This window comes from Etheostoma spectabile, chromosome 21, assembly GCF_008692095.1.
Source record: "Etheostoma spectabile isolate EspeVRDwgs_2016 chromosome 21, UIUC_Espe_1.0, whole genome shotgun sequence".
Lineage (NCBI taxonomy): Eukaryota > Metazoa > Chordata > Actinopteri > Perciformes > Percidae > Etheostoma > Etheostoma spectabile.
In genome coordinates, this window is record NC_045753.1 from 9,746,701 (window position 1) to 9,769,348 (window position 22,648).

At 41.8% G+C, this 22,648-nt stretch overlaps 1 protein-coding gene across 2 annotated transcripts in view; it reads left to right on the forward strand.

The window, feature by feature from the left end:
• The first annotated feature begins 242 nt into the window (after nucleotides 1-242).
• Nucleotides 243-22,648, forward strand: part of LOC116670890 (rho GTPase-activating protein 44) — a 99,029-nt gene continuing 76,623 nt past the window's right edge. For both annotated transcript variants that reach the window (XM_032501595.1, XM_032501596.1), the window contains exon 1: nucleotides 243-581. The gene's annotated coding sequence lies outside the window, so the exon portion shown is untranslated. The remainder of the gene's footprint in view (nucleotides 582-22,648) is intronic.

Genomic DNA, 22,648 nt, shown 5'->3' on the forward strand with positions numbered 1-22,648 from the left:
AATGTGATGCAAGTGTCTGTGCAGGAATGTGTGTATTATTGTCCAGGGGATTTAGAAGTTTACAGTGTAGGCTATAAAATATGTGTGTAAAGAAGGCCATAATTACTGTTATTACTGAATACTATGAATCAACATAGTTGGAGGAACTTAAACTATATAAAAAAGAGATTAAAAACTTCAGAAGCTGAAATTTGGCTCTGTGTGGAGGACATCTAACTAAACTCCATTTCCCATAGTGCACCGGTTTGGAACGTCGTGTCGCCAGCGGGCTGTCAGTCGGGGGGAGAGAGGAGGAATCGGTCCAGCATCTCTGGAGCAGCGGAGCGAAGCGGATGACAGCGACGCACATCGAGCTAAAATGAGGAGGTTTTAGCTCGATGTTTCCCCCACACTGGATGTTTAAAACGTGGATGCGTAAAGATTGACCCCGCTCGTCTGCCGTAGATCAGCGCGGAGATCTGACTTTATTCTATCAATGAGATATGTGGAGTGGCTCTACCGCCCGGTGGTAACGCAGAAAAACACAAGATGAAGAAGCAGTTCAACCGAATGAGACAGCTCGCCAACCAAACAGTGGGCAGGTAAGAGCTGACTCTCTGGAAACGCGTCTGCATCTACGACATCGGGCTCTGTAATCGGCTCAGCTCAGCGCAGCCAGCGCAGGCGTGTGTCCACTAGTGATTGAGTCATTCAGCCGATGGGCTCCTTGCAGATCTGCAGGTTTGATTTAGCACAAAGCCTTAGCTGTCAGCGGAGGTCACAGTTGCAGTGTTGAGCGTTGTGTGATTGATTGAGCCCAGCAGGGGAGGAGCGTATCCGCACACAGATGAGGAGGGAGCGGACATGGTACCCGAGGGCTGCCTCTGCTGCTGCCCGCTGACCGATCAAAGCGAAGCACGGGGCGGCCACCGGGCACCCTGCAGCGGGGAGTCATGCCTCGGATCACTCATTCACCACAGTCACTTACGTGTCTGCATTGACGTGTTTATTTCACTCCTTTAATTAAGTGTGCCATGATAGGCACATACAGTATATTTTCTCTAAATTAAACGGTTAAAGGGGAGAAAACATACATTTGATATACAAAGTAAGTTGCTTTAGGGTATTTTTTGTTGTTGTGGGGTTTGACTTTGACTATTGATGTTCTTTAATGGTAGCCTATCTCACTTAAAAACACCAGTACAGGGATAACTGGAAACACACATTATTCACGCATCTAGATTCCCATATGCATACACTCCAATCTAAAACAAATACATTTAATCCCGTTTGTTCAGCTCTACATACACACACATTCACACACACACACACACACACACACACACACACACACACACCCCCATTTCCTCACACAATGATCAAACATTACAGTTGTCTAAAAATGGAAATAAAAGCATGGGTAAGTTTTTCTATGTCAGTTATCTCTTTCTCTTTTAAATCTCTTTTATATCTTTTCTATGGGAATGTACGTATTTGCTTTCTTGACGAGAAGTTTGAAACCACTCTCACAAACATGAGTGGTATCAATCTATTCATCTAACTCTCAGCAAGAAATGCGCATTTCCTAAAATGCCAAACTATTCCTTTAAGAACATAGTATTCAGACTTACTTTATTGATTTCATAAAGCTATCATAGTTTAGTTTTGAGTCCATGGTGACCAAGAAATTAAGTCAGAAAAAATGTGGGAACATAGTCACTTGGTCAAAGAGCTAGGTACATTTAGATGTCATCTGCATAAATGATAGGTGATATTTGTATAATTAGTTTGCATAATTAGGCTTTATGGAAACACGTAAATGTTGATTGAAAGAGGCCCAAGGATTGAGCCTTGAGGAACTCCAATAAATAGTAATAATTCTAATAAAAACTGGTCACTCTAGTGCAGGTCTATATGTTTTGTGTCCTTAATACGGATACATTTGAGTGTCTATTTAGAGAGTATCTATTTAGAGAGTTGTTTTTGAATGTGTCCTTGTAATTTTACGGATGAACAAATCTAACTGGGCACGAGGCTGGCGATATACATACATGGGACCCACAACCTCTAGCTACACCCCTGGGGAAACAAGCATTACCTGATGATTGTCAAAATTATTACTTTTATTGTTTAGTGTCAAGCTCCCAAAAAAGCTTTTTTGAATCCTGGAAGTTAAAGTCCAAGTTTAGTTTAGCGCCCCACATACTGTACCATTCAAACATGGTGACATGTCAACGGTTGAAGTGATTAATCCTAGTAAATCCTGACTGCACGAAGCAGCATCAGATAGTATGCAAATGTATCAAAAGCTTTAGATTAACGTGCTTAGGTTTATGTGATTTAGGCATGTTGGTTATCAGTGTGTCTGTTTCCCCTGCGAGGCTCGATGTTACAGATGATAAATCTGGAGTTTGTTAATCTCAGTCAGGACCTGAGGCTCAGTGAATAATAGTCGAACAGAACATGACCTATTTGGCTCCCATAGTTGGAAAACATGCTCTATATGCCTCTTTTATCATACATAAGGAGCAACTTGATCCTTATATTGTTACCGTGAAGCTATTTGCTCATGTGAATGGCAGCTTTCTGTCAGGAAGTCACTGGTGTTGTTGCTTCTTTGAGCCTGCGGGCCTAGTTGGTGTGTGCATGGAGGACTCACAGTTCCAGTTGAGGAGGTGTAGCTGCAGCTTGGTTATCAATAGATGTAGTCTTTGTCTCTCCTTCTGTTTGTCAACCCCACCCTTGGTTCGTAACTGAAAGTAAATATCACATGTCAACAATGTGCCTCTGGCATTTTGGATCGAATGCTGTTTAGTTGTTCCATTACATTAAAACAGAATCATTGTTGTTTCTCTCAGTCAAAGAGGACGTGTCAAATCAGAAAACAAGCTGATTTGCAGCCTGTGACTGCCTGAATAACTTGCTCCCTGTTCATTATAAAGCATACATTGCTAAGGAGACGGGAGTGCACTATAACCTGTTTGTTTTGCTTGGCTGACGGCAGTAACCAACGATGCTGGCACACCTAAAGGATTTTGTGTCAAGCTATCTTGTACCTCGTTCACCCGGACTCAGACTGCAGGCAGAGGGGCTGATTCAAATCAATGAAAAAGGTATTACTGCAGCTAATGCCCAACAGTGTGGACTTGGCAGAGGTATCAGAAATCCCTGAAGGACACTGACCCATTACTTAAAACGTTACAGGAATTGTGCCTTACTGGTAGACTGGGTAAGCCCAGCCCGATCTGCCAGTGATTTGATTCCTCCCTGCAGCTCAGGCTTGGAAACCTGTACATTTTTCCATCCTGCTTCTGTTACAAATCTGCGGGGACCAATCACAAACCGGCTTATCCACCTGGCGCGCTATTGGCAGGTTTAACACGATGGCGATAGAAAAGCGACAGCAAGCAGCTTTTTGTTTACATGTAACATCGCGGCCACCGAAGCACAGCAACCTGTTCTGCAAAGTACGTCACCCGGATCGTTGATCTGACTGGTTGAAGGACTGTCCAATTGCGTACAGAGTCATTTGAACTATGCCCACTGATCACGCCTCCTGTGCAGAGAAAATACAGCGCCAACTCCCCAGATTTATGTCCAATCTTAAAAGATTGAGCTTGGTCTGGTGATAGCCAGACTACCTTACTGGAGCTGGAAGGGACAAAAAGCTTCAATGCGTTTAATAATAAAAATAATGCTTTTTTCTTGATTAATCGATTAGTCATTTGTTCTATAAATGTGGATCAGTGTTTCCCAAAAAGCCCAAGATGACGTCCTCAAATGTCTTGATTTTCCACAACTCAAAGATATTCGGTTTACTGTCACAGAAGAGAGAAGAAACTAGAAAACATTCACATTTAAGAAGCTGGGATCCAAGAACTTGTGCTTTATTTTCAAAAGAAATTACCAGAACTGAGTAATTGATTATCAAAATAGTTGGTGATTAATTTAATAGTAGACTAATCAATTCATATTTGCAGCTCTGAACAAATTACTAGTAAGTACACTAACATAAAATGTGTGTATAAGTCCAGGTGTTTGTTTATTTCCCCTCATCTGGCTGAGAGCCTGGAGCACCAGGGCCCAGCGAGGCGGAACGTCCCGGTAATGACTTCTACCCTGTATCATAAGAAGCAGAACAGCAGGGGCAATTAGGCAGATTTAGAGGGTAGAGACTCCAACATGATGCCTTACTGCTGCCCACACACGTGATATCCCCTTCCAGACCTTGGCAGCCTGCGTCTCCTGGGTTGTGTTATAGGTTGCCGGCTCCTTATGTCCCACAGATTTAGGATTAATAAACTGCAACAGTGTTGCCAGGTTTAATTATTATTGCTGCAACTAACTTATTCCCTATTTGAAAAAAGCTATAGCCTGTAGTTTCTGTCACCCCCATGAGGAATTCTAAGTAATGACATCAACGTTGTTGGCGCGTCCACATGATACAAGCCCTCCGTGATCACGCACCGCCCTCCCACCCCTCCTCAACGCAGCTGCTAGTAGCCAAGGAGAAAACATTATGGACTCTTCAGAAGAGGTCATTATCTTCACTCGAGCTACTGCGTGCGAAAGTCGCCAGACGCCACAATCTTCTGAACATAGCCGTACTGAGAAATCCTGAGAGAGTTGTGTGGAGCTGAGAGTCGTAATTAGCTTTGTATCAACTTGTTTGGCGATGGCTTGATTAATATCAAAAAGTTATGCACTAAAGCTTCAATCTGTCAATTATTTTCTTGATTAGTTTGCTCTATCAGTGTGTCCATGAACACAAAAAACATAAGAGCAAAATCATTTTTCTCATTTAACTCTCAACGTTGAAATATTCTTTTAATATTTCAGTAATGTGTTACAGAAAAGGATGAGATAACATATAGGATTTATTCACTCATTTTGCCCATACAGAATGATTATTATGATTCATTTATATTATATTTAGCAAAATCGGATTATGCACATTTGGTGTCCCAAGGCCTATTCTGCATATCTAGCTATTTTCAGAGGTGTGTCTAATTTAATAGCACTGTTTTTCTCCATCAAATGTATTTAAAACCTACTTACATACTCATTTGTTCCACTCTCGTTTTCATTTTGGTCTGGGGATGTTCAGCAAAGCGAATTCAATTTAAAGTTTGGGAATATGTATCTCTTTTCTGCCCTTCTTTAGCATCAGAGCAACATTTGGAGTTTGTAAAATGCCCATTTTTCTCTTTATAGTTTTACTCTGTGCAGGAAAACATGCAGATGAGCATCCTGAAACTAATGACTGTCTCCCTTCAGGATGACATTGCTGCATTGCTCCAGTTAAGGATATATAGGTCAAGAGAGGTTCAGACACAGTCAAATTCATCTCTAAAACAGCTAGCCTGCGCCATTAATCCTGCGTAATGCTGCGTAAACTGTGTGACTGAATGAAAATGTGTAACTCTCTGTGACCACAGCGAGGTTATGGCAGGAAGGGGACAGGCTTAATCCTCTTTTGGCTCCATCGCTTCTTCTACTGCAGAGTATTTATAACTCATCATCTGATTTACATTTCTTTTAGTTGGTGATAAACGAAAGAGGCTTGTTATTTAACTTCACTGTTTATGGACAGAAAAGTCTCTTAAATAAGAGCATGTTTCCTCCTGGAAAGCAGCGAATGCGAGTTTTTGTCCAGGTTCAGCGAAGAAAGCTGATGAATGTCAGTGTGTAATTAAACTGAAAGCAGAAAAAAAATCTATTAACGAGATGTTGGAAAATGGGTTTCTAATATCCGTCAACAGGCTTGGAAATTGTTTCTTTTAGTCACTGTGGAGAGTTCAAGCTGCGGGCGACAGAACCGCAGAACGTTTTATATTTGCTCCAATTTCAGACTGTTCATATGAAATGGCGTATGTATGACACGCCAGTTTGTTATTGGCGTCTTATCAAGACGCATACTCGCTTTTTTTTCCTAAACCCAACCGGTTCTTCTTTTCCTAAACCCAACCCTTTAGTTTTTTCCCAAACCCAACCGGATCTTCTTTTCTTAAACCCAACCGGTTCTTCTTTTCCTAAACCCAACCGGTTCTTCTTTTCCTAAACCCAACCGGTTCTTCTTTTCCTAAACCCAACCGGTTCTTCTTTTCCTAAACCCAACTACATCTTCTTTTCCCAAACCCAACCGTTTAGTTTTTTCCCAAACCCAACCGGTTCTTCTTTTCCTAAACCCAACCAGATCTTCTTTTCCTAAACCCAACCGGATCTTCTTTTCCTAAACCCAACCAGATCTTCTTTCCTAAACCCCAACCGTATCTTCGGTTCCTACCAAAGGACTTCTTTCTTAAACCCCAACGGTTCTTCTTTTCCCAAACCAACACATCTCTTTTCAAACCCAACCCCGTTTCTTTTTTTCCCAAACCCAACCGGTTCTTCTTTTCTAAACCCAACCGTTCTTTTTTTCCTAAACCCACGTTTTTCTTTTCGTAAACCCAACCGGTTCTTTTTTTCCTAAACCCAACCGGTTCTTCTTTTTTGTAAGCAAACGGTTCTTCTTTTCCAAACCCAATTACATCTTCTTTCTCCAAACCCAAACGTTTTTTTTTTCCCAAACCCAACCGGATCTTCTTTTCCTAAACCAACAGGATCTTCTTTCTTAAACCAACCGGTTCTCTTTTCCTAAACCCAACTACATCTTCTTTTCCCAAACCCAACCGGTTCTTCTTTTCCTAAACCCAACTACATCTTCTTTTCCCAAACCCAACCGGTTCTTCTTTTCCCAAACCCAACCGTTTAGTTTTTTCCCAAACCCAACGGATCTTCTTTCTAAACAACCGGTTCTTCTTTTCCTAAACCCAACCGGTTCTTCTTTTCCTAATCCCAACCGGTTCTTCTTTTCCTAAACCCAACTACATCTTCTTTTCCCAAACCCAACCGTTTAGTTTTTTCCCAAACCCAACCGGATCTTCTTTTCCTAAACCCAACAGGATCTTCTTTTCTTAAACCCAACCGGATCTTCTTTTCCCAAACCCAACCGGTTCTTTTTTTCCCAAACCCAACCGGTTCTTCTTTTCCTAAACCCAACCGGTTCTTTTTTTCCTAAACCCAACCGGTTCTTCTTTTCGTAAACCCAACCGGTTCTTTTTCCCAAACCCAACCGTTTAGTTTTTTCCCAAACCCAACCGGTTTTTTTCAAACCAACAGTCTTCTTTTCCTAAACCCAAGATCTTCTTTCCTAAACCCAACTAGATCTTCTTTTCCTAAAACCCAACAGTTCTTCTTTCTAAAACCAACGGTTTCTTTTTATAACCCAAACCGTTCTTCTTTTCAAACCCAACCAGGTTTCTTTTCCCAAACCCAAACACATCTCTTTTCCCAACCCAACCGGTTCTTTTTTTCCCAACACAAAACCGGTTTTCTTTCCTAAACCAACCGGTTTTTTTTTCCTAAACCCAACCGTTTCTTCTTTTCGTAAACCCAACCGGTTCTTTTTTTCCTAAACCCAACCGGTTCTTCTTTTTGTAAACCCAACCGGTTCTTCTTTTCCCAAACCCAACTACATCTTCTTTTCCCAAACCCAACCATTTTTTTTTTCCCAAACCCAACCGGATCTTCTTTTCCTAAACCCAACAGGATCTTCTTTTCTTAAACCCAACCGGTTCTTCTTTTCCTAAACCCAACTACATCTTCTTTTCCCAAACCCAACCGGTTCTTCTTTTCCTAAACCCAACCGGTTCTTCTTTTCCCAAACCCAACCGTTTAGTTTTTTCCCAAACCCAACCGGATCTTCTTTTCTTAAACCCAACCGGTTCTTCTTTTCCTAACCAACCGGTCTTCTTTCATAACCCAACGGTTTTTTTTCCAATCCCAACGGTTCTTCTTTTCTAAACCCAACTACATCTTCTTTTCCCAAACCCAACCGTTTAGTTTTTTCCCAAACCCAACCAGACTTCTTTTCTAAACCCAACAGAGATTCTTTCTTAAACCCAACCGGATCTTTCTCCAAACCCAAGTTCTTTTTTCCCAAACCAACGGTTCTTCTTTTCTAAACCCAACCCTCACTCCCAAACCACCCAACGGTTTTTCCTAAACCCAACCGTTTCTTTCGTAACCCAACGTTCTTTTTCTTAAACCCAACCGGTTCTTCTTTTGTTTAAACCAAAACGGTTCTTTTTTCTAAACCCAACTATCTTCTTTTCCCAAACCCACACGTTTTTTTCCCAAACCCAACGGTTCTTCTTTTCCTAAACCAACTACATCTTTTTTTCCCAAACCAAACCGGTTCTTTTTTCCTAAACCCAACCGTTTTCTTTTCCCAAAACCCAAACGTTTGTTTTCCCAAACCCACCGATCTTCTTTTCTTAAACCCAACCGGTTCATTTTCCTAAACCCAACGGATCTTCTTTTCTTAACCAACCGGATCTCTTTTTCCCAAACCCAAACCGGTCTCTTTTTTTTCCCAAACCCAAACCGGTTCTTCTTTTCCTAAACCCAACCGGTTTTTTCCTAAACCCAACGGGTCTTCTTTTCCTAACCCCAACCGGTTCTTTTTTTCCTAAACCCAACCGGTTTCTTTTTGTAACCCAACCGGTTCTCTTTTCCTAAACCAAATACAGTTCTCTTTTCCCAAACCCCAACCGTTTTTTTTCCCAAACCCAAACCGGTTCTTCTTTTCTAAACTCATAAACGACATCTTTTTTTCCCAAACCCAAACGGTTTAAGTTTTTCCCAACCCAACGGTTCTTCTTGTCCTAGAACCCAAACGGGGTCTTCTTTTCACAAACCCAACCGTGGCTTTTTCCCAAACCCAACCGGATCTTCTTTTCTTAAACCCAACCGGTTCATCTTTTCCTAAACCCAACCGGTTCTTCTTTTCCTAAACCTAACCGGTTCTTCATTTCTTAAACCCAACCGGATCCTCTTTTCTTAAACCCAACCGGTTCTTCTTTTCTTCCTCTTTTCCTAAACCCTGATCCCATGTTGCCAATCTAGTGCTGAAACCATTATCAACTGTCAGTCTGTTGGCTTTGGTGATTGAAGAGAACACAGTAAATTGCACATTTCTTTCATAGCAGAAAAACAACCCGTAATGGTTTCATTATGTTTGGTTATTCATGTCTTGAATTATAGTTTCCTCCGTCTTATTCTGGGCTGCAGGAACAAATTGTGACTTCCTTATTCACGGTGACCAATGATTTCTTTCGGCTGTTGACGCTGGGCTTGGTTGTTGCTTTGTTGGTTTCTCTTTGATAAAAACCTGAGGAACAACTCGTGTAACCAGCCATTGTTGTTAGGTTTTATCTTCAATATATGACAGCAGGAGGGAGGAAGACAGGATGTGTTGCCCTGCAGTGCCCACAGACCTCGGCTCCTGTCTGTCTCACAGTTTAATCTGTCGCTGCTGCTCGGAGCAGAAAACTCAAAAGCTCAATGCTGAGAATCGCGATGGAAGGAACAAAATGCAGATATTAGGATTTCTAGGGCTGTCCCCTCTCAGTCTATCAGTCGACTCAACGGTTGTTTTGGTATTAGTCGACTAAGGTTTCTTCAGTCGAATAGTCTTTTTTTTTTTTCATCCTAAATGACTAATTTCAAAGAAACTTATAAGCACATCTCTGGTAAACACAAGATTGAAAGTGGTGTTTTCTGAAACTTATAATTTTTGTGTTTATTTTTTGTGTTTTAACTTTTTTATTTTACAGTATGTCGACTGTTTTAAGATAAATAAAAAAAATCAAACCATGATTCTTTGTGGAGATTAATTTACAGATCTGTCAATTAAGACAAATAATCGGTTAGTCGACAAAATCGCATAGTGTTAGTCGACTAAGAGTTTCTTCAACTAAGAGTTTCTTCAAGAGAGGACAGCCCTAAAGATTTTCTTGTCACTTATATGTTGTCTGTTGGTGAACATATCTGTTGTTCTTTGACATAGATTGGACAGCAAATCTGAATCCATACGTGAACCCTCTGGACTCTTTGGTCATACGTACCGTGACGTGTCTGAAGAGTTGACATGCTAATCTCATCACATCAAGTCTGGAGGAGCACGGGGCCCTGAGGGGATAGAGAGCACTACATGAGACGTCAGACATCGCTTGGATCCATAGATTTGAACTTTACAATGTCAAGCTGATTCATTTTGGATTTGGAAAGTCCTGCAGGGAAGTCCAGACATTCTCATTCAGCCTGTGTGTCTCTGTGTGGGTTTAGGGCTCGTCTTGGGTGTCTTGGATCCCCAACAGCCTCTGACCTCACGCCGCCTGGCTGTCTCATTGGTCACATTGTTGGCATGACCCCTGTTGACATCCCGTCCATGCTGAGCTTCAGGGTTTTGTTCTTGGAAAAAAGAATTAGGAGCTCCTGTCTTGTTTACTGTGTACCGTATATATACATCAGATTAGTATAAATGGCTCCAATCCAGGTGAACATAAATTATGCCTAACTGTTTCTCTCCTCGACTGGCGGACCATTCAGCTGCAAGATAATGAACCCATTTGTCAAACATGGTGCTGTATGTGTGTGCTAATTCTAACAACATCCTCAGGATTTGATAATTGATTGCCCTTCATTCAGAACATAATTAGTATTCATAGCGAGGCTACATTACGCGCAGAATACAGTGGGAGTAATGCTGTCCTGGGAGCAGAATCACATCATTTTGGTTAGCATTAATGGTTGCCACAAGCTGCACAGGGTGAAAGGGGAAAGAAGAGACCGGATTATAACCTGACATGGATGACTTTATGTTTACAGCGTGAGGTGTTGAACCTCTCTGAGCTCCTTGTTGACTTAGTGGGTGGGAGAGATTTTATTATGGGCATCATTAGAGGCATTACAGGTAGTGGAGATGCACGCTCACACAGTATCTGCGTGTGTGTGTGTGCCGTATGTGTGTGTGTGTGTGTGTGTGTGTGTGAGTGAGTGTGTGAGTGAGTGAGTCACCCACCCACACTGTCCGAGTCGTCCTCATTAATCATGGTGTGAGTCTGTTAATGAGGAATTCCTGCGAGCAGTTGAAGGCTGACCCTCTCTGATGGCTCTACTAATCATCTGAGCATGAGAGATGTGAGAGGGATGAGGGGGAAACACACCGTTAAAGGGATAGTCAGCAGTATTTGGGGAAATATGCATATTTGCTTCTTTTTTGTGTGGGACACAACTAACCTGGCTCTCTCCAAAAATATATCTACCAAAATGACAAAGGCTCAACAATTAACTAAATGAATTAATTTAGGCTCTATGTTGTTTGTTTGAATTGCATCTCTTCCTCCCGCCAAGGAGATAATGTTTTCGGTTTGGTTTGTCCGTATTACAAAAAAAACTACTGGTTCGAGTTTCATGAAACTTGGTGGAAGGCTGAAGCAAGGTTCAAGGAAGAACCCATTAAATCACGGGGCACATGCACACGTTATTTTTTTATTATTGTTAACGTGATTGGACAGGGCGTCTGTGTTGCATTCATGTAGTGTCGGAATAATCTTCAAAATAATATATTATATTTCATGGCTCACCTGATCCATTTCCTTTGCTCTTTGTCATCACGCAAATACTGGAAACAACTATCGAGTTGTTGTTTAAAGCTCTGAGCAACAAAATACAACACATCTTCTTTTCAGCGTCCATGATTTTTCCACATTACGAAATTTAGCTCATGGTAGAAAAAACACTTCCTAAATCAAGAAATGGCCTTGGTGGAGGTCTGCACTTTCTAAGTGCCATTCTAGTTGTTGTTGTTGTTGTTGTTGTTGTTGTTTTTAGAAAGTGTTGTTACAGGGCTACAAGAATATCTTTATCTTCAGGGTTACGGAGTAGACACAATTACAAGATATAGTGTTGGAAATGACAAATATGTTCTGGAAATAAACATAAGTAGCACCTGGAACTATTTCTTTATGATCAACAGTTTATTCTTCTTCTGTGCAGCGTTGCTAGATGGTGTTTTTGTGTTTTGTTTTGATGCTGTTGTGTTGTTTCAGCACATAACTCAGCACATAACTCCCCCTTAAACCACAACTTGTCATTTTTATTTCTGTCATGTTGTAAATAAGATGATTTCAGAAGTGTTTTGTTTGTGTTTTTGTAATGTTTGGACACAGCGAGGCTAGGGCCCAGTCTCTATGCTAAGCTAGGCTAACTATGCGTTGACACCAGCTAGGTACAAATAGCGAATTCTGCCAAATTCTGAACTATTTCTAGGGTTGATTTGACCTATCTACAGTTAGCATCAGTAAGCTTGATCTGGCTCACGTCTGATTGGTTTGAAGATTTCCACCTCCATGGATCCCCCCCCCCCTTGCCTCACATACTCATTTACTTCCCTTTCATTCTTCACTGTCCTCTAGTCCTCTGCAGCCTCTCTATCCTCCAGTGTAAACTTCACTTTATGAAAGTGCAGCACGTTCTGAAGTGATGCTTTGACAGCTCTACCCTGAAGCTAATTAACATAGAAAGAGGATGACTGGGTGGCTCCTTCCGACAAAACTAGCTTTTTCATTATTTCTTTGCACTTTTAGGCCTTTTTTCATCTGCTGACAGCTGAAGTCATGAAAGGGGAGAGAGGGAGCGGGGAATGAAAGGGCCGCAGGGCGGAGTCGAACCTGCGACCCCTGCATCGAGGAGTAAACCGTTATATGTTTGGTCACCTGCTCTACCCAGACACCCCAAAATAACCTCTTTTGACACAATATCTGAGGTGTAAAATGATGACATGTTTTCTGGACTTCTTCAGGGTTTTTGGGTGAAACAGAGGGAGTCACTAAGCGAACTGTCTCTGCCAGTGGAGCGTTACTGAAGTCCCTGCAGTGTGATGATGGAGACTCTGCTTTGGGTTGTTTCTGAGCCACCGAGGATCCGACAGACAGATGTACAACCCCCGTCAGCTCGGCTGCTGCTGCTCATGACAGCATGGCTTGAAGAAAACAGTTCAGGTTATTCACAAAATTTGGAAATCGATCATCAGGATATTCCTAAACTGCCTGTTTACTCACTATAATTTCCAAAAACCCAATAAGAGCGAGCATTTAGTGCGACAGTGCCAAGGAAAAGCTTCCTTTTAGATAGAAACCCGGGGCTCTTGGCAGGCGGTGCCTGACGGTGCCGGTTGGGGGTGTGATGAACAGTGGCAATAATAGTCACAATAAAGATAATGGAACTATGAGTAGAAATAGTAGTTGTAGTTGTTCACGGTGTTCAGTGGTTTAAATCAACCTGATGACCCTGCCGTCTGGCTGGTCTCTTTTTAACTCTCCTCTGTACACGTTGCAGTTTAATTTGCCAACACAGCCGTGAGAAACTGCTGTTCTTAACTCTTTGGCTTTGACCTAAAGACGCAGGGCAGGTTTTAAATTCAGAATCAAGCCTCTTAGTGGATTCTCCGTTGGCTCACATGTTTGTCCGGTGGTGTGCTAATAATATGTTAAAGAGGCACATAACAGATTATACGGTAATGGAAATAATCATTAGTTCACATACTGTCAAAAAACTGTAACGAGAAAATACGCTGTATGGCCAAAAGCGGTTGTTGAACATTTTGTTAAAAATATGAACTTTAATCTGCAGCTCTAACAGACTCCACTATTCTGGTTTCAGTCTTTCCAGCAGATGTTTGAACCAGCTGCAGGAATTTTCAGCCACAACAGCATTGCTGATTTCCAAAAACTGATGTTGGGTGATTAGGTCTGGCTCACAGTTCATCCCAAATGTGTTGGTTGGGGTTGAAGTGTGTCCTGATTTCATCAGTTATCTGTCTTTTTTAGCTTTGTTTTGAGCCATTTTACGATATCTACGGCAGAGACCGTTTGTTGAGAGCCAGGCCAGCTCTGTGAGAAGTCCCACCTCAACATATCAAAGCACCAGACATGTATTGAGCCTACTGTATGTAAATCCACTCAGACACACTTGTGAGTCGAGTGTCTTGTTATTGCCTCAGCCTATCCCACACCTTTTGTTTAGCCTGTTTCCTGTAGCTCAGTGTATATTTCTTTTCAGAAACTCACTCTGGTCTGAGAGAATACCACAGCTACTTGTGAACTTCTCTCTCTCTCTGAATAAAACTCATCTGAATCATCCTCAGATTTGGACCTGAAAGAACTTTTTCTACCACGCCAAACTGGAAGAAAAACATTTATTTATGGAGTTGGCTTTGTACGGTAATGCATTGTCATGGTAAAAGAGGAAACACAAACAGTTGCCACAGTATCGGAAGAACGCTATTGTCTAAAATACCATTTAGCGTTTTTAAGACCCAAACCTCACCGCAGTCACACCAAATGCACACTTTTGGGGTAAAATGTTAGGTTTTTGTAAATTATAGTGTGGTCTAGACCTACTATATATGTAAAGTGTCCTGAGATAACTTCTGTTATGATTTGACACTAAAATAGCTAAATAGATTCACTAAATAGAATTGAAATTGAATTGAATTACTCCCACTTGACTTGTATTAGGTGAAGGTGCCTCCTCGTCATTTCCATCAGTTAGCATACATCTGAAAACGGCCTAAAAGCTGCTGTGTGTTAGTATGCACTGCCAACAATGTAAAGAACCCATAGCTAAGTTTTTATAAGCTGCGAAACCAGAAAAACTGAGGTTTTTATGCAGACAAAAGCGGAAACAGACGTGAGGAATCGGCAGGGAGAATGGGAAGACGCTAACCAAACATTATAGCCAACGTCGCATTATTGGAAAGCATTTGTTTACAAAGACAAATATTCAAATGTTAGTTTTCAGCCACCCATATATCTGTAACTTAAGCTAAAGCCTTTTGACAGGATGTATCTTGTGTTATAGTGGAATGTGAATAAATCAGAAAAATATGACGTATTAGGTTTGCAATTGCTTTAGCTTGCTAACGCGTAGCTAGCATTAGCTTACTAACAGCTAACTTCTCCTCTGTAGTCGACATAGGTTGCTAAAATAATCCTTACATGCTTAAATCTGAGGTTTTTAGCTAGCTACCGGCACTTTGTCAACGTTTCAGCCCTCGGTTGCATATTGTGGCGCTGATTGTTTTCCCCAGTTTTCAGAGTATGGCGCGATGCGCTCAGTCTTTACACTACAGCATTAAGATTTAATTTAATTTGAACTACGGGGCCCAAACTACGTATATCCACCAGACTCAAAGTACACACGAGGACGGGGTTGTCAATGTACCTTTTGGCCACAAAGTGCATTTAATTCCTATATGCATGAAGACAGACTGGCAGCATAAAAACTTTCCCACAAGTCTGGGGTGTGTTATGTGAACACATGCCATCCTGTGACACACCCATGTTGCCGCAGTAACCAGGGTCCCTCAGTTCCATTCACGCTGACGTTACCCACCCGGTCACCCAACCACGCTCCACCTTTTCCTGTGTCAAACACAAACACACACCGGCCGCTGAGCTGTCCTGGCTACATTGGCTCAGCTGTGACACGGTCCTCTGAGACCTGTTAAAATAACCTCAGCTGTGAAGAAACCCGAGCGCTTCAGAGCCTGAGCTGGATAGGAAATGACATCACAAGGGGAGGTAAAACTCCCAGAGCTCCTGCAGTATTTTCGCTGCTGTAATGGACACTAATTGGAAGCCTGTTATGGAAATTCCACTCAAGTGACCACATGCCGATGCAGGCGTGCTGATGTCTCATTGTGAGCTGTCAGGTCGAGTGTAGCCGAGCCGCAGAGCGAGTTCCCAGAGAAAACGCATCGCGTTAACATCCTGTCATCCCCCGACGCAGGCGAGGGGGCTCATGTTGATGAGGGACGGGCCGAGGCGGCCGTGAGTAAACATTACTAAACTGTGACAGAGTGCAGCTGGAGGAGGCTAAGTTGATCTGTGCTGGAAGAGGTCTTCAGACTGTGAGTCCGAGGCAATGAGACCGAGACAGGTGCATGCGGGTGTCCTTTAAACAACGTTAGTTAGTTGTTAGTTATTGTGGTTTTGGACAATGGGTACACACCAGGTTCCTCCCGAGTCCACGTTTCCTTCACTTACTTGCCCTCCTTGTGTTTTAGTCCGTTCCACATGGGGAAGACCCAAAATGGGGGAGACGTGAGGAAATCATGGGAGGAGATAGGAAACAAGAAATGAGTTTTTAGAGGGAGGAGATGTCCTTTCCTCTGAAGCATCAAGTGAATTCGTCAGCTGTTTGTTAGCAACGGCTTTCAGCTGCACGGCTCGTGTATCCTCGCTCATAGCTCCTTGGAGATCCCTCCTAGCTCCTTGCCTGCTCCTTCAGAGCAGGGATAAGAGCCCTGAGACAGCCTTCTCAAAGGGGGGCCAGAAGGACTTCTGGTTCAAGCGAGGAACGAGGAGATATCAAATAGGAGACTTGGGAAGCAGCCAATGTCAACACCAACAGCAGTTGCAGCAGGTTCTGTAACACACAGCTTATTTATTTAAAAACACCTAAATTGTGGCCTGATTTACATCAATAACTCATTCTCAGTGACATCTGAACACACAGACATGATACACGTATTTGTACATTTAGTGTGACTTCCCTTTTGAGATATCATCCTGTCCAATGTAAATAATCGTGATGTCACATAAATCTACTTAGAAATCATGGACACAAGAAGCTCCCTTATAACCCTTCAACGTTCCTTAAAAATAATTACATTTTTATGTTTTCTTCAGTCACAACGTAATCCAGGGATAGTTGTCTGTACATCCATAGGTACATTTAAAAAATGAGTTTATTGGTCAGATATTGTAAAACTGAGATTTCCAGTCTTCTTTTTTGTTATCAAGCAGTTAGAGGTGCTAAATAAATACTGTGAAAGTATCAAAACGCTAAATCCACAGTGAAATGAACACAGCCCATATTCAAAAACTGTGCCTTTAAATGAGCCGGCAGGACTTCTGCATGGTTGTGATGTCATAACTATACTATATATAGGGAGACAGTTAAAGGGACAGGCGCTAAAATGGAGCGGTTCAGACAGATATATACAGATATATTCAGACAGACAGTATGAGAAAAATTAAGTATTTTTTTTACATTAAAGCATGTAAACATGTTCTAGTAGAAACAAAAACTACAAGTATTAATCTGAAAATTAGCACGATATGGGACCTTTTAGATTTATATAAACAAATATAGCCTGCACCCAGCTGTCTTGATTTTGCCAACAGTGTCAGATTTTGGAAACCCCCCCCCCCGATCTGTTTAAAGTCTCCTCTGCTGTCAAAGCTGTGCTCACAACAAACAACAGAGCTCAGAGCCGACCAGTCGGGTTGATGGAGGAGAGAAGCCGTCCTTATTAACACATTATCTTGTGTAGCCGGCCTTCTCAGAAAGAGCCAGACACATTCATTACGTACTCTCTAACGAAGGTTTTTCTACCCTCCTCTTCCTCCTTAGCCGTCTCCAGAGAGATTTCTGGCATTGATGCAGCATTTTCTGGATTTCATTATTTTTCAATCATGCAGAGAACATTTCTATAGATAATGGAAAGGGTAATCACTGCAAATATCACACAGATTACATCATATTGTTTTTAGATTGCTGGACCCATTTCTACAGTAAAGTGAAACTTTCTTTATGAGTGTTTCTAGGTATTTATGTGTAATTACTTCTAGCCATAATTCATCTTCAACATTAGTCGGAGCTTGAGCTACTCAGTGGGTGGAAACGTTCTGCAGGTCGTCTATGATCAAATCAATGTCAAATGTAAATCTGCTTTACTGTGAAATATGAAGGAACTAACTTGGGCTCTTTACCTTCTTAAAGGTCCAATGATCATATATCGTAATCAACTCTCTCGCACCGCTCAGTTCAAAGTACGTATTACAGCCACGTAGCCTTCACGCTTCAAAGCGACGGTCTCTTGAGCCTTTCAATATCCTTTTTCTTTTTCTGGGCTAAGAAGAAATTTTAAATTTGGATTTTTAATACGTGTGGTCCTTGCCGGGGCCGGGTAATGACGACACCCGTTAGCAGCATTAGCAGCAGCTGTGAGTGTATCATGTGACAGCGATAACATGAAAGGTGGAGCAGTACGTCCTGTATGTCCCTTACCGGCTACCGTATTCCAAGATGGCGCATTAGTATGGAGCGTCTACCTCAGTTCATGCAAATTAAATATAAATTTTCAAGCCAAAAGGAAGACTTGGAATTGATAGTGGTGGTAAATGTTTAATGAAAAAGGACAAGTTTGTGAACGGGCAATACCAAATTTGACAATAAACAACTTAACACGTTACACACTGGGCCTCTAAATATAAAAAAATAAAGTCTGTGGACTCGGAGTTAAACTACCAACCAGGTGTTTTAAAGGCGTGGCCAGAAAGCAGCCTCGCTACGGAGACTTCTTCTACTGTACCTGTGGCAGTGTTGCCACCACTCATATCTATGTCTGTTAAACTTTAATGGGAAGTCAAACCCTCGGAGCTCAGGTGTCCCTGACACTGCTTGGCCGACTGCTGCGTGAGAGGGGGGGCCGGGGGGGGGGGGGGGGGGTGATGAGTACATTTCACATGCATTTGTCTGGCTAGTTTGATGAATTAGACGTGACAAACGTGCGGTTGAGCCAGCGTGTTTTGTTGTCATCACCTGGTGGCATGATATTCTAGAGATGCAAAGATTAATCGATTAGTTGTTAAAGTAAATAGAAAGAGGAAAAGCCCAAAGTCCCCCCCCCCCTCCAAAAGGACTTACCATCTCCAACAGAAAACACTGTTCACACACTGCTCCAAACACCTCTATCGTAGTCCAGCCTTTACTTTAGAGACCAACGTGCATCACTCTGTATAACACATGTTGTAATGCTAGCTGCTAGCATGGAACGCCCTCATACTCTCCGTCATAGCTTCTGACTGGCTAGTAGTCCTTACCTAGGTACTGTCAGGGCCCTCATACTCTGCTTCTGACTGCTAGTATTCCTTACCTAGGTACTGTCAGGGCACCCCTCATACCTCTCCTGACTGGCTAGTAGTCCTTACCTAGGTACTGTCGGGCCTCATACTCTGCTCCTGACTGGCTAGTAGTCCTTACCTAGTACTGTCAGGGCCCTCATACTCTCTCCTGACTGGCTAGTAGTCCTTACCTAGGTACTGTCAGGGCATGCGCTCATACTCTGCTTCTGACTGGCTAGTAGTCCTTACCTAGGTACTTGCAGGGCCTCATCACTCTGCTTCTGACTGGCTATTAGTCCTTACCTAGTACTGTCAGGGGCCTCAACTCTGCTTCTGACTGGCTAGTAGTCCTTACATAGGTACTGTCAGGGCCCACATACTATGCTTCTGACTGGCTAGTAGTCCTTACCCAGGTACTGTGCATGTACTACGACTACCAACAAAGATGAAACAGAAGTGAGATGTCTCACTCTGTAGCTAAAACAGAGAGCTCAACACAGAGGGTGAAAAGAGGAGCTGCAGCAATGTTCAATACAAACAAATATGGTGTTTTTCTCTGATACCAGCTTCTTAAATATGAATATTTTCTATTTTCCTTTCGCAGGCCATTGAATTAAATCGAATATGCAGAAAAGCAATTTTTGGGGTGGCAGTAGCTCAGTCCGTACGGAGTTGGGTTGGAAACGGAGGGTCGCTGGTTCAAGTCCCTGTACGGAGTGTGGATTGGTAGCTGGAGAGATGCCAGTTCACCTCCTGGGCACTGCCAGACGCTCTTGAGCAAGGCTATGTACCTCCCAACCGCTCAGGACGCTGGTCTAGCACTGGCAGCCCACTCTGCCTCAGCCCTAACTTCAGTAGGCCTCCACCCTCGCACCCTCTGCAGCAAGTTGAGTGATTTCCTCCGAGCGTCGCTGAGATGACGTAGACATGTCGTTGGTGTAGGTGACTTAACCAAGTGTAAACAGAGTGAGGTAATCCTGGCTTCAAAGGTTTGGCTTTTTGTGTCACACCTCTTGAGATTTTCATAAAAAATTCCCAAAAAGCTTTCAGCCTTTTTATAATCTAATGTTGCCGTATTAAGAATTACAAACACATGCGCCGACTGTGTATAAATGCTTTGAATTGTTAATATCGGGTTGTTCAGGCAGTCGATGAGTGCCAGCGGTAGTTTAAGCTTTCACTTTATTTTTTTATTTATTTTTTTTAAATCTGAGTGTTTCCTCTTCTGCATTTTACATGTTTAAATGTCTTCAGTCTGCACACCTCGTAAACAACAGTAAAGCTGCTAATCTGCTAACCGAGCTGCTCCCCCAAACCACAGCAGCTGTCCATAATAACGTGTTATTTTTGGCCAGAAGTGGGCGAAAGGAGCTAATTGTCCTCATATGAAATGCAAATGGATCTGCTCCTTTTTTTGATGAGTTCATTGCTGTTAAAGTAAACCAGTAAACAAGAATAAATGGGACAAAAACACAGTTAGGGAATCATTCGTCCAGATGTGGATCAGCTTTACATTTTTAAAATCCTTCTTTCATTACAATTAGTTTGGATTGTCCTTTTTAAATGACTTGTATCTAATTTAAAAGAGAATGCATTATTTGCATATTTAAACATAACTTAACTGAAAACTTGTAATACAAAAGATATTGTCTCAATACTGTCTTAACCCTTGTGTTGAATTCCTGTTGACCATGCAACTTTTAGTTTTTCTAGGTCAAAATTTAAAATTAAAACCTAAAGACACTTTTACCCCTTCCCCCTGTGTTTTTGTCACTTTTCCCAAAGTTTTTGGTCACTTTTTCCAATGTTTTGGGTGATTATTTTCTGCGCTTTTTGGGGACATTTTTGTTGTTTTTTCCAAAATCTTTGTCACTTTTCTCAACAATCTTCTATAAAAAAAAGAATTCTTCAAATGCCACAAAATTAAATAAATCTAGTGAACTGATCATTTACATTACTCGTAAAGAACGTTGTTCAGAACCATTCACGTTATTTTTTTGGACATTTTTTAAAAAAGAAACACACATTTCTGATACAGAAACTTTTTGAAAATGGGTCAGATTTGACCCGAGGACAACAGGAGGGTTAATAACCAACAGGGGAAGTTTAAATGTGTTATCTACTAGTAAACTGTTTACTCTATACATCTTCCTAACTGATATATCGGTCTTATTTGACATAAACAAATCTTAACTCAAGATCCAAATGCCCTCTTCTTTTAAACCGCCTCCCTCTGGTTTACACTTTAACATGATCCGTCACTGTGTCCCGTCCTGCCACAACAATTTCATCAGGTAATGCATCACGTAAAGGAAGTACAGACTCTATGTGTCCTTCAGAGTAATTACTGTATCAATCAGAGTCAGACATCTGTGGTGCAACAGCAGAGGAGACTTAAAAGTGGAGATATTCTCAGCACGCTCACTATTCTCAGAAGTGTTTTCCCCAGATTTGCATGGCTTCAAGAAAGTCACTTGAACAGTAGTTTTATGTACTTTTAAAGTGGCTATATGTAACTTTCAGTGGGTTTTGATTCTAGCGGCTGCTTTGGACAGAAGCCGTAGTGTTTTTACCACACCTGCTGTCGTAAAGGTCTTTTCTTTATGGTGCTGTTACCCACTGTAGATGACTAAGTTGGCGCTATGGGGAGGTCATATAGTCAAATCATTCATTTACAATAAGAGAATACGTTACAGATGCATTGTTGCATTTCAAGTGTTGCTACAGGATCTTAGCCTACTTTGGATGTTTCCTAAATTAAACCTGGAAACGTTATCACTGTCACTGTGTCTCGAGCCAAAGCTGTAGTTGTAACAACGGACGTAGTAATAACTTAGATTCGTATAGTGCATTTTATGAAACCTACGGACGCTTTTAAGTGCAGGGGGACAAGGGAAAAGAAAATGCGTAAGCCAACACAAACATGGACTGAAGGGAATAAAACGTCTGCGTTAAATGGAAGGGGACGTAGTTTCATGTTGGCTACTGATGTAACACCACATCACGCATTGTACAATCAACACAGGCTTTTTGGTGTTACAACGAAATCGGTGACCTGTCAGATTGTGTGCTCTGTAGCCCCGTCTACCTGCTGTAAATCATTTTGTGACTTTGCAGGAAACACGGGCAGATGTAAAACTACTTACTTACAAATGTAATGGGAAAATCACCTTCTAATAATGATCCTCTGTTTATGGTTGATTCTCACATGCTGGAAATCTTTTGTGTGACTTTTGTTTTACATACCGGACCAGATAAGGTACAAGTTCACCGTAAACTCTCTCTCCCTGCACGTTGTTTCTCTCGTTGGCAGGTGAGATAAACGGGATTTGTAACCTCGGGGTGATGGGTGTGCAGAGGGGAAGAAGCTGGGTGGCACCAGACTTCTCCTGTGTTTAGATCTTCTACCAGAAATGCTGAGTCATGTTAATAAAGGGGTGCTCCTTACACTCTGGGATGTATATAAGCGATTATTATTATTAGGTAATATTAGGTATTCTTATACCTCGTTGAAGATTTTTCCACATTGTGCTGCTGAGCTGTGTGAAATTCGTATCCCTATACCTGCAGGTATAAATAAAACACAAAGACCAAACTTGGTTTCACTTCTCAACTCTCTTATTTTTGTTTCACTCTTAAAAACACTCTGCTGTAACAGAAACTTCCACAACATAAAGGGTCTCGTTTGCAGGTCATTTAAAATCATTGTATAAAAACAGCAAAGCTTTGGAGAAATTGAAAAGTTACAGATAATCACTTTAGCAAAGAATTTAAACTATATTTCAATTCTGTCTTTTACCCAGGTATCAAGGCATGGAGTAGTTTGCCTACTGCTACAAAACTCCTATCATCACGAGTGATTTTTAAAG